We start from the raw sequence: 17,039 nt of genomic DNA, 5'->3' as shown, positions 1-17,039 counted from the left end.
GGGCAGCTCCTGCACGCCCCCTCCGCACACACTGGGGGTTCGCAGAAATTTTGTGCAAGACCAATGCGGGGCTGAGCTTTGCTAAAGAGGAGAGTAAACGGAGGGAGGAGGCGGGGCTGAGAGGCAGATCCCTCCGCTAACCCTCTTGCTACCACCTGGACCTGTGCTTCTCAAACTTCAACGTGCCATAGGATTAAAATGCAAATTCAGAGTCACTGGGTTTGTCCAGGTGCCTCAGGTTCTACAAGCTAAACAAGCTGTTAGGTGATGCTGTTGCCCATGGTCCTCTGACCACACTGAGCAGCAGGAATCTAGAGAACACCCCCTATGACCTTTGTGTGGCCATCCTTCAATATGATGTCTGTGGCATCACAGAGGCTCCTTCTGCCTAGAGAGGGGCCTTGGCTAGTAAGTAAAGGTCCTGCAGCGCGCGCGCGCGCGCGCGCGCACACACACACACTCACACACACACACACACACACACACACACACACACACAACTGGGTTGCTGTGCAGCCCTGATAGAAATCACACTAGGGCTGGCTCTGTGCACCCAGCACCAACTAGCTACTTTCTGACTTAGAAGTTGAGGGTTAGGGGAACAATGGGTTCCCAGACCTCTCCATGCTCATTTTGCTAGTTGGCTAGCGAACTAGTTGCTGCTTGAGCTGCTCTCCTGAAGTCTGAACCAGTCTCCCTTGACTTTATTGAGCTAGGACAAAAATTCAGTCTGGGCATCCAAGTGCCGAATTTATTACACAAGCCATGATAAGGCTGGGCTTGCCCAATTAAGAAGACTGACAGATTGTGACAAAGGAGGACGTTTATATACCAAGAGATTACAGGGCTTTCTGATGAGTGATGTTTGGGCTGAAGCTTGCAATGGTATCTTGTGGATCGTATTAAATCCCCTAGTTGTCCACTCTTCCCAGCTTCTGAAGGCTCACGCAATGTCAAGAATATTCACTGTCCTTGCCATAGTGAGAGAGAGACATTCACAAAACCAGTCATGAGTTTCCAACCTTGGAAATGAAGAAGTTCTACCCTTGTCTGTCCTTAGCTGCCCCAACAATATTGTCCTGAGTTACTGATACGGTATCTGATTCCATAACTGCACAGCAAATTAAAAAGAAGGGTTTGTAACCATCTGTACCCTATTATACTCAATAACTCAACTCTAAACAGTTTTATAGTTAATGGTACAGTATTTATCATTTCTCTCTTGTTTTCCATTCATTCGGTACCCTCAATACAGTAGCTGTAGTATCAAAGCAGGAACCATAGGATAAATGAGTAATTACTTTTCTCCCTCAATACTCCTATGTATATCAGCCTTGTTTTTCTGTTTAAAGGAATAGGAATCTCTAAGTCTACCTCTTTATTTTCTAAGCCACACACATAGGCCTAACTATATACCCACCACTCCTACTCCCACCATTATTTGCATAAATATTTTCTATTTTTGACCTTTTTTTTTTTAAGATTTTATTTATTTGACAGAGAGAGATCACAAGCAGGCAGAGAGGCAAGCAGAGAGAGAGAGAGGAGGAAGCAGGCTCCCTGCAGAGCAGAGAGCCCGATGCGGGACTTGATCCCAGGACCCTGAGATCATGACCTGAGCTGAAGGCAGAGGCTTAACCACTGAGCCACCCAGGTGCCCCTATTTTTGACCTTCTTGTGTGTGCTTGCACAGATGCAAGAACTAGAAAATATTTTCATAGAGGTCTTCTTCGTGATTGCTCTCAATTAGAATTTTGCTTTGAAATACTGAATTTTAATCACAGGAAAAAAAGCTTACCTGTTAAACAAAGCTTGCATTTGCGTGGTTATTACATACCATGTGATTACATACCATGATTATTCATCGTTGTCTTTAAATTCATTTAGGAGTTATGCAAGGTAAACTTTATAAATGAATAATAATACTATTTCTGGACATACCACATTGCATTAAGACCTAGGGAGTTTCTTTTTATATAGTATCATTTCTTGAGAGTTTGTTAATTAAGGACCAAGAGGTATGGGTGAGAAGTGCAGGAAGCAGGAATGGACAGAGGTAGAAGTCAAGTTATGATGCAGGCCGATGAGTCTTGGTCAGCCATCCAGGGAGCTCTGGAGCGAGGATGACCCTTCAGAGTAGTCGAGAGTTGGTTTGAGTTGTCCGGTCCTTTCTATACAAACATTAATCAATTGCCTGTATTGGAATGGGCATGAACTTGAAAATGAAGCAGCTCTCTGAAGCCAAGGCCGTCCCTAAAGGAGAGAACACCTGAAGGCCATCGGCCATCAGTAATCCCTGCAACTGGGATAACAGGTCTTTCTCCTAAGAGGGATTTGGGTAGAACATTACTTTGTCCACCACATTAAGAATGATCAGATATAACACTTGTGAATACACGAAGTAGGACTGTATCAATTTGTCAGAGGGATTTAAAAACTTTATTTTTAAATAAGTAATAGACTTTTTCCATGGCTCAGAAATTTAACATTTGGAAGATAACCTATAAGCAGCGATTGGGAGTTGTTGGAGGCAGTCACTGAAAGGACGTGACTTTTAATTAAACCACAATCTGGACCTGGGCAATCAGAGACTCCTTGCCCCTGAATGTACATTCAGCCCACGGTTCCCACCATAGTAGCCAGTTTCAAGGACACAACCTTAGAGAGTAATGTATTGTTGGGTCCATCCGCTGAATATGTGACTTAACCCAGTTAAGGCCTCTGTAAACTTCTAAGATTCTGGTGCGTATGTGTGGAGATCTGCTCATCTTGCACCAGTTAAGACAAGCCTCACATGTAAATTCTCTTGCTTATTAAAATTGCTGCCTCCAATCTGGAGTGGCCTCTTCCTTTGTTCTCTCCTTGCCCTCTATGTGTGGGGACCAGTTTCAGATTTCACCCAGGAAGCTCCCGAGTTTACAAACCAACAAGAGTACATTTCTTTCTCTCTATTTTTAGAGACATATTTATTTATTCGGGGGTGGGGTGGGGGAGAGCACATGTGAGTGGAGCGGGGAGGGAGCAGAGGGATAGGGGGAGAATCTCAAGTAGACTCCTCCCTGAGCACAGAGTCCAACTCAGGACTCAATCCCAAGACCCATGAGATCTTGAAATCAAGAGTCTGTTGCTTAATTGACTGAGCCACCAGGCACCTAGAAATAGATTTTCTATTTAGTTATCTGGCTCCATACATCTTTTATGTGTGAAGTGATGAATTATGACCTCCTGAGCTGACATGTATTCATTCCTTAACATTTAAGACATGATTTTATCCACTATCAAAATCTGTATTTGTGCTTTATAATTTCTGAGGGGGGAGATAGCAGTTAAATAGTAATTAGAAATGTGCATTTTTCAATACAATAAAGTTACCTACAAGTGAATATTTCATGAGAAATTAATCCCAACAAGCCTTATTAACACAAACAGTGAAAAGATATATATGAGCGGTAGAGAACTTTGGTAGATTGTTTAAGACCACACTGTGGAGTCAAGATTCAGACTAACCCCAGCTTACATTCCCTCTCAGCCATGCTATTCATCAGCAAATAGCTAGAATCCCTCAAGATTCATCACAATTACAAGGGAACCAGCATGGATTCCAGAAAGAAACAGGACACTTGCTCAGATAAGAGGGGAGAGGCACGACAGGGGTTGGAAATGAATGTTTCAAGAAGCAGAAACAAAAAGCATAAGAGAAAAATTCACCTGAAGGAGAATTACCCCCAGGAAACAGAACAAAAGATCAGATAAAAATTTCTCCAAAGTTCTAAAAAGGTAAAGATTATATGATCTGACAAAAAAAAATTTTTTCTTAAAGAAATACAAGGATTTAAGGAAGAAAAAAATCTGACCAGAAATGAAAGGGACCCTGGCAGAGTTTTGGCAGGGGTGGGCGTGGGGGAGAGGGAGAAGTTATTAAACAACTCAAAAGGTAAAAGAATAGGAAATTAGAATAAACACAACTGAAATCCAGTGATAGAACTAGCTACCAAAAAAAAAAAAAAAAAAAAAAAAAGGTATAAAACCCTGTAGGAAAATTATATGGAAGTCAAACAAAGGAGATCCAACATATGTACATATAAAGGATTGCACCAATCTGCAAGAGCTCCTAACTCCATATTTGGTAACAAAACTGATAGCTTGAAATCAACCATTGTGGGAGACTTTATAGCATACAAATTGACAAACAGTACATATCAGAAAATTTTAGTTGTTTTCATTTACCAGCATACCAGCCACTTTTTACAACCTGTGTTGTTAAAAGCAACAACAACAAAGCAGAATAAAATGGAATAGAAAAATTAATCAAAGATATTATAGAAGTTAAGTTCTTGAAATAGAGTCTTAAATTTTCTGAACAAAAGGACATAGTTAAAATATACTCTGGTGGAGGTATAGAATTTCAAAGACAAATAATCTTTGGTGCATCCAGGCAGAAAAGGCAATTTACATACAAGAAAAAGAAAATCAGGCTGCATTTTGATTGCTTCGGCGTCGCACAATGCCTAGGGGAATGTTCTGAGTGAAAAAAACAGTGACCCAAGGATGTCTGTTTTGCCTAGCCAGTCTGTTCTTCAGCTTTTCAAGATAGCAGTTAATTGTTCTCAAACAACAAATCAGGATATATAGCACACTTAAACCTTGAAAAACAAATCCTACTTGACCATGACATTGACTCACCCAAGAAATAAATTTAAAAAACAATTCCTAAGAATGATGAAACCATGGTCAAATGTGATGAGGAGGATTATTATATCTGTTTTTAAATACATCTGAGACTAAAAACTATGTGTTTGGGAGCTTTAAAACAGAACAAATATTACAACCTTGACAATATAAATGTTTTTGTGTAATTTACTAAGTTCTGCAGATAGAGAGAGGGGAGTTCTGAGGAGATTTAAAGACCATGGTTTCCTCATTTTCCTCAACAAGAGGTCAATGGATATTATTAATGTTGAAGCACATAGTTACATATGCTTCATATAAACCTGATATATATTGATATCTTATGAAATCCTACCTCCAATCTCACTGAGCTCTTTCAGTCTTTTTTCTTATCTTTATTTCTTTTTTTGAAGATTTTATTTATTTATTTGACAGACAAAGATCCCAAGTAGGCAGAGAGGCAGGCAGAGAGGAGGAAGCAGGCTCCCTGCTGAGCAGAGAGCCCGAAGCAGGGCTTGATCCTAGGACCCTGGGATCATGACCTGAGCTGAAGGCAGAGGCTTTAGCCCACTGAGCCACCCAGGCGCCCCTTTTTCCTTATCTTTAAAGGACTAGTTTAGAAATTTATCTTCTCATGAAAATAACTTTTTTTTCTGTGAAAGTAACATTTTTTCTGAAGTTTAGAAAATGCTGTAGGAACATTTTCATTTCTTTTCCTTTTATTTTTAAATTTAATTTTAGTTAAGATTAAATATAATTTAGTTTTAAAATAACGTAAGTGGTACCACCCATGTATGAAAAAGAATACCTTTCAGTTTATTTTCATTATAATCTTACACTTTTATTTCTCTCTCTAGAGGAAGATTTATAGAATATTATAAACCAAGGGATATTTCTTCTTTTTTTTTTTATTAATTTCTTTTCAGCGTAACAGAATTCATTGTTTCTGCACCACACCCAGTGCTCTATGCAATACGTGCCCTCCTCAATACCCACCACCTGGCTCCCCCAACCTCCCACCCCCCACCACTTCAAGACCCTCAGATTGTTTTTCAGAGTCCACAGTCTCTCATGGCTCACCTCCCCCTCCAATTTCCCTCAACTCCCTTCTCCTCTCCATCTCCCCATGTCCTCCATGTTATTTGTTATGTTCCACAAATAAGTGAAACCATATGATAATCGACCCTTTCTGCTTGACTTATTTCACTCAGCATAATCTCTTCCAGTCCCGTCCATGTTGCTACAAAAGTTGGGTATTCATCCTTTCTGATGGAAGCATAATACTCCATAGTGTATATGGACCACATCTTCCCTATCCATTCATCTGTTGAAGGGCATCTTGGTTCTTTCCACAGTTTGGCGACCGTGGCCATTGCTGCTATGAACATTGGGGTACAGATGGCCCTTCTTTTCACTACATCTCTATCTTTGGGGTAAATACCCAGTAGTGCAATGGCAGGGTCATAGGGAAGCTCTATTTTTAATTTCTTGAGGAATCTCCACAGTGTTCTCCAAAGTGGCTGCACCAACTTGCATTCCCACCAACAGTGTAAGAGGGTTCCCCTTTCTCCACATCCCCTCCAACACACGTTGTTTCCTGTCTTGCTAATTTTGGCCATTCTAACTGGTGTAAAGTGGTATCTCAATGTGGTTTTAATTTGAATCTCCCTGATGGCTAGTGATGATGAACATGTTTTCATGTGTCTGATAGCCATTTGTATGTCTTCATTGGAGAAGTGTCTGTTCATATCTTCTGCCCATTTTTTGATATGATTGTCTGTTTTGTGTGTGTTGAGTTTCAGGAGTTCTTTATAGATCCTGGATATCAACCTTTTGTCTGTACTGTCATTTGCAAATATCTTCTCCTATTCCGTGGGTTGCCTCTTTGTTTTGTTGACTGTTTCCTTTGCTGTGCAGAAGCTTTTGATCTTTTTTTTTTTTTAAGATTTTTATTTATTTATTTGGCAGACAGATCACAAGTAGGCAGAGAGGCAGGCAGAGAGAGAGAGGAGGAAGCAGGCTCCCCACTGAGCAGAGAGCCTGATGCGGGGCTGGATCCCAGGACCCTGGGATCATGACCTGAGCCGAAGGCAGAGGCTTTAACCCACTGAGCCACCCAGGTGCCCCAGAAGCTTTTGATCTTGATGAAGTCCCAAAAGTTCATTTTTGTTTTTGTTTCCTTTGCCTTTGGAGACATATCTTGAAAGAAGTTGCTGTGGCTGATACCAATGAGGTTACTGCCTATGTTCTCCTCCAGGATTCTGATGGATTACTGTCTCATGTTGAGGTCTTTTATCCATTTCGAGTTTATCTTTGTGTACAGTGTAAGAGAATGGTTGAGTTTCATTCTTCTACATATAGCTGTCCAATTTTCCCAGCACCGTTTATTGAAGAGACTGTCTTTTTCCACTGTATATTTTTTCCAAGGGATATTTCTGATGGGAAGAGTTTGGTTGATTATTTACTCTCTTCTCTATATTTTTTGGAATTGTCTGAAATTTTTAATAATGAATGTATATATTTTAAAAACAAATCATTATTCTTTTCAAAAAAATTTAAAAATATCATCCCTTTCTGTGGCATACTACAACATCACAAATATACAAATTGAATGAAAATAGATTATCAGAGTCAGCCTGGATTAAAATCACTCATTTAGACAAAAACAAAGGGAAAACATAAATCACTAGTATTGGGAATGAAGTAGGAGTAATAACTGTGGTGTCTAAATGGAGTGTCTCTCCCCATGAGATGGGGGACCCAAATGGGGGGCAACAATCCTTTGGAGGACAGGGGTTTGGGCAGTGAAAGGATTCACCTGAGGCAGAACAAAGAAGATAGAAGTTTATAGGATACATTGCAAGGAAATGGTGGGCATTACGACAGAAGAGAGGCTGGCGACAATGAGGCAGTGGGTGAGGGCTGTTTTTAAAGGAGGAAGATGAGAAGGTGTGGCAACATACAGAATTTTCCCTTTTTGGTTAATTGTGCCTGGTTGTAACTAGCCCATTGGTTAGTTAGGGCCTATGGATATTTTCAGGTGGGTCACCTAATGGCTCTTTCTAGATTACATCACTCAAGCCTGTTTGCCTAAAAGCAGCCTCTACAATAACTATAGATTTTACAGCCATTAAAAGGATAATAAACAAATTCTTTGAACATCTTTATGCTTACAAACTCAACAAGAAAAATCACAAGAAATGGACAATGTCTCAAAATGACACACTACTAAAATCTCAACTAAGATGAAATATATAATCAGAATAGTCCTCAAAATATTAGTATTTTATTAATATAATCACTAATAAAAATTGAACTCATAATTAAAAAGTTCTTCTGAAAGAAATCTCTGGGCCCAGATGGTTTCATTGGAGAAAACTACCAAACATAGGTAGAAGAATTAACACCTCTCTCACACAATCTCATTTAGAAAATAGAAGAGGAAAAAGTAATTCTTAACTTATTTTATGAGGCCAGTATTACCCTGGCATGAAAACTAAACTAAAATTTATCCTAAATTCTGTATGGAATCTCAGAGGACCGAAACAGACAAAGCCATCTTGGAAAAGAAGAACAAAGCTGGAGGACTCACAGTTCCTAATATCAAAACTTACTACAAAGCTGAAGTAATCGAAACAGTGTGGTACTGGCATACAGATATAAAGTCTAATGGAATAGAATAAAGAGCCCAGAAATAAACCCTCATGTATATGGTCAAATGATTTTTGACATAGGTGCCAAGACCTTACAATGGGGAAAGAACCAACTTTTTAAATGGTATTGGGGAAACTGAATGGATATCCACTTACAAAAGAATTAAGTTGGATGCTTAACTTACACCATATATACCAATTAACTTGAAAGGGGCAAAAATCTAAATATAAGAGCCAAAAACTATAAAACTTTTATAGGAAAACAAAGAGCAAAATTATCATGAGTTTCAATATGGCACTGATTTCTTAGATATGACACCAAAAACACAGGCAACAAAAGAAAAGTTACATAAACTACACTCCATCAAGGTTAAAATCATCTGTGCAAAGGACACAATCAACAGAGTAAAAGGTAACCCATAGAACAGGAGAAAATATTTGCATATATATGTTAAAGGTTAATATGCATAATATATAAGAACTCCTAAAACTCAACAATAAGAACCAATCAACCCAATTTAAAAATGGGCAAAGGACTTGAACAGATTTGCCCAAAGAAGATATATGGCTGGCCAATAAGTACATGAAAAGATGCTCAAAATCACAGTCAGGGAAATGCAAATCAAAACCAGAGTGAAATGCTACCTCATACACATTAGGATGGCAATAAACAAACAAATAAGTGTGAGTGTGTGTGTGTGTGTGTGTGTGTGTGTGTGTAAAAATGCAGAAAACAACTGTTGGCAAGGATGTGGAGCAATTGGAACCCTTGCGCACTAATGATGAGAATGTAAAGTGATGCAGCCACGGTGGAAATCAGTATGGCAGTTCCTCAAAAAATTAAACATAGAATTACCCTAGGGCCCAGCAATTCCACTTCTGGGTATACATCCAAAGAATTGAAAACAGGGACTTGAACAGGAATTTTTACACCAGTAATCACAACATTGTTTACAATAGTCAAGAGGTGAAAACAAGGGGTACCTGGGTGGCTCAAATGGTTGGGCAACTGCCTTCGGCTCAGGTCATGATCCCGGAGCCCTGGGATAGAGTCCTGAGTCGGGCTCCCTGCTCAGCGGGAGTGTGCTTCTCCCTCTGATTTCTCCCCCTCATGTCCTCTCTCTCACATTCTCTCCCAAATAAGTAAATAAAAAAATTTTTTTTAAATCTTGAAAAAAAAAAAAGAGGTGAAAACAAACTAAACGTCCACTGACAGAAGAATGGAAAAACAGAATATGGTATATACTTACAATATCAATCCTTAAAAAGGAATGGAATATAGAGACATGCTACAACATGGATGAACTCTGAAGACATTATGCAAATGAGACAAACACAAAAGGACAAATAGTGTGTGGTTCTACTTATATGAGGTACGTGGAATAGGTAAATTCATAGAAACAGGAAATAGTGTGGACTAGGGCTGAGGGAAGGACCAGGTGGGCGGGGGAGTGGGAGGAGGATAGTTATTATTTAGTGGATACAGAGTTCCAGTTTGGGGTAGGAACAAAGTTCCAGATGTGGATAGTGGTTATGGTTACGAAAGAAGATAAGCATACTTAATATCACTGAACTGCAACCCTTAAAAATGATTAAAATGGTAAATTTTAGGTTGCATGTATTTTACCACAATAAAAACAAAATAAAACAAAACAGATGACCTAATTATGTTTGCATCTTTAAAATACCATTCTCCCAGCAATGCCTTGGAATAGAGCAAGACTCTGCGGGGAGCTGTTGATGTAGCTTCTGAGAGGAATAATCAAAGGCTCAAATATGGCAGTGGAAAGGAGTGGGAAAAAGGAAAGAGATTCAATAAATATTAAAAAAGCAGAAGCAGGGTGCCTGGGGGGCTCAGTTGGTTAAGTGACTGCCTTCGGCTCGGGTCATGGTCCCGAGGATAGAGTCCCGCACTGGGCTCTCTGCTCAGCAAGGAGCCTGTTTCACCCTCTCCCTCTGCCTGCCTCTCTGCCTACTTGTGCTCTCTCTCTCCCTGTCAAATAAATAAATAAAATCTTAAAAAAAAAAAAAAGCAGAAGCAGAAGGATGTTGTACTCAAAGGGATGTAGGCGATAAGGGGTAACAAGTAATTGAGATGGTTCCCAGGCAATTGACTGGGTTAACTTCCTGGATGGTGGGACTACTGACTGAGATGGCTAATGAGAGACAAAGAATGGCTTTGGAGCAGAAGGCGTGTGGCTCAATTTTTTTAAATGTGCTGAGATCAAAGGGACTGAGAACATCCCAGGACTCAGTGGATGTCAAGTAGTCAGTGAGAGGAATAAAATCTGAGGCTCAGGGAGGAAGGCAGATGACACACCTGTTTTGGTGTCTGCTCAAAACATAGACACAGCTGAAAAGACTTTATTGAGTGAGAATGGTCAAAAATGGAACTTGGGCAAACACCAGCATGGGAGCAGTTGATGGAAAAATGGCTACAAAAGAAAAAAGTGGCTGGAGAGATGTGTGAGGAAAAGCGGGAGCAGGGCTCGAGAAGACACATGGAGCATGATTCTGGGAGGACAGAGGATTCTATGTTGACAAAAACTCATGGAGGACTTTTCTTTTTTTCTGGCCTGAAGGAAACAGAAATGAAAACATTTTGCGATCAGGTCATGAAATAAAGAGACATCCACAGAAGAGTCCAAAAATAAACCCAACTCTATATGGGAATTTCATTTGTAATAATGGTGGCCTTGTAAGTCAGTGGAGAAAAGAAGGATTTTTATTGGTGAAAAAGTACAGCTGAATTTCTGTGGGATTGAGCTTTCAACGCCAATGGCCTTAAGCAACAGTAAATTACTTTATTCAATTTAGTGAGCGCTACCCTCTTTCTGAAAAGGAAACCTGTGTACCTTTAAGGTTATGGATTTCAGTGAAATTTGTATGAAATCCCTTTGAATGATTTAGGTTGAACTTCATTCCAGAGCAAACTTACGAATTCCGAATAAGAAGCCAGATTTTGAAAAATTAAAATATTCACTGCTTATATATTATATATACTGCTCAGAAAGTACAAGGCTTGCTAGCCAAGCAATTAGGGCCTTTGCTTGTGTAAATTACTCATACCTAAGTGTGCATAATTGCTTTTATCTTGCTAAAATCCCAGCATGCCCACGGATATCAATGCTGGGGTTTCTTTCTGTAAGAGAAACATCATCAACACCACCATGTAGAGGCTATCCCTTAATGCCTGTATAAGCCATTGTTTAGTTTTGAGGTTGAAGAGTGGAAAAGTGGAAAATAAAGTACAACCTCATCTACCACAGCTTATCCACAGCACCTTAGTCATGGTCCCTAGGCCATGCCTATGTGATGGAAGATTGTAACTCACTTGTCATTTAGCAAAGTTGTCAGCATGGAGAGCAGCATGGATTCTCTTGGAGGGATTATTGGCCACCTTTCTTTGCTTTGCGCAGACCTAGTGGTTTAGACAGGATCAGAGAGTTGATCAGAGATTTGAAGGAGGCACCATGTGCTTCCACCAAAAAAAACCCCCCAAAACAAAAAAGACCCACCAAAAACAAAACAAAGCAAAACAAAACAAAACAAAACAAAACAAAAACAGGTTTGTGGCCCATTAAACCTACCCCATCTTCATTTTAACTTGTTTTTTGTTTTTTTTTTTTTTTTAATTTAAAACACATCCTTGGGGCACCTGGGTGGCTCAGTGGGTTAAAGCCTCTGCCTTCAGCTCAGGTCATGATCCCGGGGTCCTGGGATCCAGCCCCGCATCAGGCTCTCTGCTCAGCAGGGAGCCTGCTTCCCCCTCTCTCTCTTCCTGCCTCTCTGCCTACTTGTGATCTCTGTCAAATAAATAAATAAAATCTTTAAAAAAAATAAAAAATAAATAAAACATATCCTTGCTGCTGCCACCTAAAGCCTAGGTTGACTCTTAGAGGGGAATTTAATAGGCTCTCTGTTTTCTGGAAAAACCCACTTGGTCTTATAAAGATCTAGGCAGGATTTATTCAGAGCAAACAGATGAGAGAGCATTGCAGTTTCTTTTCAGTATCTGGTATTGTGAGTTAAAGGAAAAGCTATTGCCAAGATCAAAGTCGGCACCACAGGACCATCTATGCCAGATAAACTGTAGGGGTATCTGTTATTACCATGACAGGGACAAGCTTATATTTTTACAAGAAGGACCACTAATACAACATTAGAAAATTTTCTAAGGATAATGAGGGCATTCATTTCATTTCACAAACAATATGACTTATACACAAGTAAATTTTAAGTGTATGAGATATGGGAGAGCAAGAAAAGGAAAAGAGGGAGATAGAGAGAGGGGTAAGACAGGGGGAGCTTGGAGCAGAATGGAAGAGTTTGAGCCTCAGTAATATTTAGCAGCTGTTTGACCTTGAGCATGTCACTTAAGCTTTCTAAACTAGTTTCCTTACCTGCAAAATACAAGGAAGATACTTTGAGGCAGGAGAGATGCCCTATAATTAAACAGGAGAGACACCCTATAAGCAAAGGACATAGGCCTGTCCCAGAGTCCTTACTCGAGGGTTTTGAATGAATTTCTAAAAGAATAATGATCAAACTTCTGTGCATCAGAACCATCTGAGAAGTTTATTTGAAATAAAAGTGTCTGGCTTTCTTCCATGTCTACCAATTCAGAGGGAAGCCTGAGTTTCTGAAGGCCCCTAAGTGATTTTAAAGCATAGAATTGATGGGGTGGGTATGTGATGTGCCATCTACCTCCCCTTTCAAGGAAGAACTTGTTGCCCAGCCCCTTGAAGGATGGTTGGCAGATGATTTTCAAGACAAGGCAATTCAGGGATGGGCTCAGCTGCAAAGAGGTCACAGCCCTTCCCAGTTCACCTACAAGCAATGACAAATCAATGTGGAAATACCAAGACCTGGTAGAGTGACCTCTATGGGGTCACTCTAGCTCCAGAGCTCCCTCTGGGGTTGGCCAGGGCTGTTGGCCAGGGTCTGCATTACTCACACCTTGTTTTTCTGCTCACTCTTCCTCCTTTCCTTCTGCCCTTAGGTAATGTCATCTTAATATACATCTCAGACATTAAACTCTGCCTCAGAGTCTTCTTCCTGGGGAAACCAACCTGTGACATTAGGGTATCTCGGATGGAAAACCGGAGCTGATTATATCTTCCTCATCCTAAAAGCCTTCTTAGTCCTCATTGCCTACAAATTTCATTTCATGGAAGTTTAAGACCTTCATGATTTAGTTCCAATCTTCCTTTACTGCCCCCTTCTCCATATGCATTTCTTAATCCTCAGGCCAGCAGGAATGGACCAGTTTCTGTAAAGCTGAGCATCTCACAATGGAATCCTTTGCTTAAGTGTTCCCTGGACATGAGTTTACTCTTCCCTTTTGAATTGGAAACCTGTTGGTTCATAAAGGTGCCTTTCCAGGTGCCACCTGATCCATAGTTCTTCCCTATTCCCCAGTCTCCTCTCACTCTTGCCTTACTCTCTTGCTAGGAATTGTGTTATGTGTATGTTTTGCTCACCAAACTGAGCCCCTTGAAAACAGCAGTCCTTTGTTTTCCAGCATTTCATTTCCCCACATCAGTTAACCCAGTGCCTTGGTCATAGTAGATACACAAAGCATTTGTTGGATTAGTCAACGGTAGTGAAACCATAACTTACTAACTTGTACTGCTAGAAGGATCCCCTGGACTGTATCATTGGAGCTCTTGCTCCCTTTTATAGCACAGATAAGAAAAACTGTTTTTGTTTTTAAGATTTTATTTATTTATTTGACAGACAGATGCCACAAGAAGGCAGAAAGGCAGGCAGAGAGAGAGAGGAGAAAGCAGGCTCCCCACAGAGCAGAGACCCTGATGTGGGGCTCCATCCCAGGATCCTGGGACCCAAGCTGAAGGCAGAGGCTTTAACCCACTGAGCCACCCAGGCTCCCTGAAAACTGGGTTTTCTTATAGAAATGTTCTGATGTTTTCTTAGACATCAGAGGGTTTGCCTAGAGTCGTATAATTATTAAACAGTAAAATAGAACCATAACTCAGATCCATTGACTTTTTATTGTGCATATATTTCAATACTCAATTTTAAAATTAAAAACATACGAAGTAAGTATTTGAAAACCCATTTTTGGTAACTTTTAACAGATTATACAATCAACTAAGTTGCTGTATACTGAATACCTCAAACACAAATTTGTTTGTAGTTTAGTTATTTTGACCACTTTAAACACATTAAAGAATAGATAAAACATCCAAATACAATTTTTTTCAAAGTTGTTGGCTACTTACACATATTCTGAAACTCAACCTCATGAATTTGACTCTCTTCCTCATTCTCTTGACATCTACTTCCATAATTCTTAGATTTAGAATCACTCTTATATTTGGTATTCCCCAATAGTTTTCTAATGTTATTTTGATAACTTCCCAGGTTTCAATAATCTTAAAAGAACTTGGGAAAAAAAGTATTTTCTCAAATGAGTTCTAATTTATGGTTTGGGATTGCACTTGGCTAATTTTTTTTTTAATGCTTAAAGTACAATATCTGTAAATAAGCATAAGCATAAGCTAAACATATCCATTTGATCCGTTTGATCAGGAGCAAGAAAGGTAACATTGGGTTACAAAGGTAACTCATTGGGTCAAGATGAACCAGATTATCAGCATGTTTAAAATAAATATCAAGGTTCATGATGTACACTCAGGGGCTGGTTTTGGGTTTACACCATAGCTAGTCATTTGGCAGGGATGTGACCAATTCTATTTAAGAACTGTGGACCCCAAGATGCAAGCCAACTGTCCTAGACATGAGAGCTCATTAATGCCTTTGTACTTCACAACTGAAAAAGATGCACCCAAGCATTCCCTGCAAAGGATATACAAGAATGTCTGCACTTGACCTATGTATATATTTTTTTCTGTTTTTCCTGCACTGTATCCTTTGCCGGAATAAATCTTAAACCATGAACTGTTACTTCATGTTGAGTCATATTAGTCCTTCCATCAAATTTCCAAAGTAAGGGATATTCATGGGACCACGGAGACAACTAGCACCTCTGAAGAAGTCCCCCTTTGGTCCCATAAGATTAGTATATCCCCCAAGAATAACTACCATCCTGACCTCTAACAGCATAAAGTAATTTTGCCTGGATTTGAACTATATGTATTTGAAGTCATAGTTCATATTCTTTTATATTTAGCTTTTTTCATTCAAATATTATATTTGTGGGAGTCATACATGTAGTTTATGCAATTATAGCTCACTCATTTTCATTGCTGTGGAATAATCCATTGATTATACCACAATTTATGTCTTCAGGCATCTGGATTGTTCCAAGTTTGGGGTTATTATCAGTACGTTGCTATGTGTATTTCCATTAGTGTCTTTGGGTGAACATGTGTATGCACTTCAGTTAGTTATAAACACAGGAGTGGATCTCTTGCATCATAGGAATGTGTATGTTGAGCTTTGGTAAATATTGCCAGAGAGGTTTTCCAAACCAGCTGAACCAATTTATCCTTCTGGCAGTAGTGTATTAAAATCCCAACTGCTCCACATCTTCCCCAATATTGCCATTGTCTCTCTTTTCATTTTAAACCAATCTAGTCAGAAGACATGGTATTGCATAATGGTTATAATTTGCATTATTCTGATAACTAATCAAGTTGGGCACATTGTCACATGTTTATTAGCCAATTAGATACAATGTGAAGAAATTTTTTGCCTTTTTTTCCCCCATGGGGTTGTGCTTTTATATTTGATTTATAATTTTCTGCATAGTCTGGGTTGCAGTCCGTTATTGGCTATGGATTGCTAATATGTATCTTCTCCAACTCTGAGATTTGTCTTTCTATCCCTAATGGTGTGTTTGATCAACTGATCTGCTAACTTTCCTCCAATTCCCTCTTTACCATATTTTTACTCAACAAATATTTATTAATTCAGTACTATGTATTTGGGTACTTTGTAGATATTGGGGGGGAAATAATAAGCTGAATGATTCCTGTTTACACGCTTCTTAAAGAAATTAGTGTAGCTTGCTTTCACCCTGAGCCAATTCATCTGAATTATTTAAAGGATGTGGGAATATACTCTTCCCAGTGTTTCAGGATTATATTTTCCAAGCACATTTTTTACTAACCAGTTTTTTATTTTCTTTTAGGGGTGTATTAAGTCGTGCTCTGTTCTATCACGAGGACTGAAATATAATGAAAGAGGAAAGATACTCTAGGCCTACTTGGCAATCATGTCATGTCCCTGTTTATATCATTCCCTGGCCATAAATGTTTTTACTGCCACTCACACAATATACAAATATTCTGTCTTGGCTCCAATGCCCGAAAAGCAGACCCTGAAATGAGGATGTATGTGCAATCGTGTATTTAGGATGTGAATCCAGAAAACAGTAGTGGAAGAGTGGAGGGGTGAGGCAAAGAAAAGCAGGTAGCCAATAAAACCTATGCTATCAAGCTAGTTTACCACTCTGGATAACTGGATCTAAATCTTGGTGGGGAACTCTAGGAACCAGTGTAGAACAAATGCCTTTGAGTTAATCCACCTGGTAGGGCAAAGCAACTGGGATATTTATAAGTGGTCTCCTTTTGGCATTGGTTCAGGGCTCTCCTGATTTGGGGGTCTGTGTGTTAACTCCCCCAACACACCCAGCCTGTCCATCCTCATGAAGAGCAGTTTCTGTTGCCAGATCAAGCACTCTGCAAGAAATCACAGGTGCTGAGAGCTGGAAGTCAGATTTGTTGGTGC

This window comes from Lutra lutra, chromosome 9, assembly GCF_902655055.1.
Source record: "Lutra lutra chromosome 9, mLutLut1.2, whole genome shotgun sequence".
NCBI lineage: Eukaryota > Metazoa > Chordata > Mammalia > Carnivora > Mustelidae > Lutra > Lutra lutra.
Note: the sequence above shows the minus strand (reverse complement) of the source record.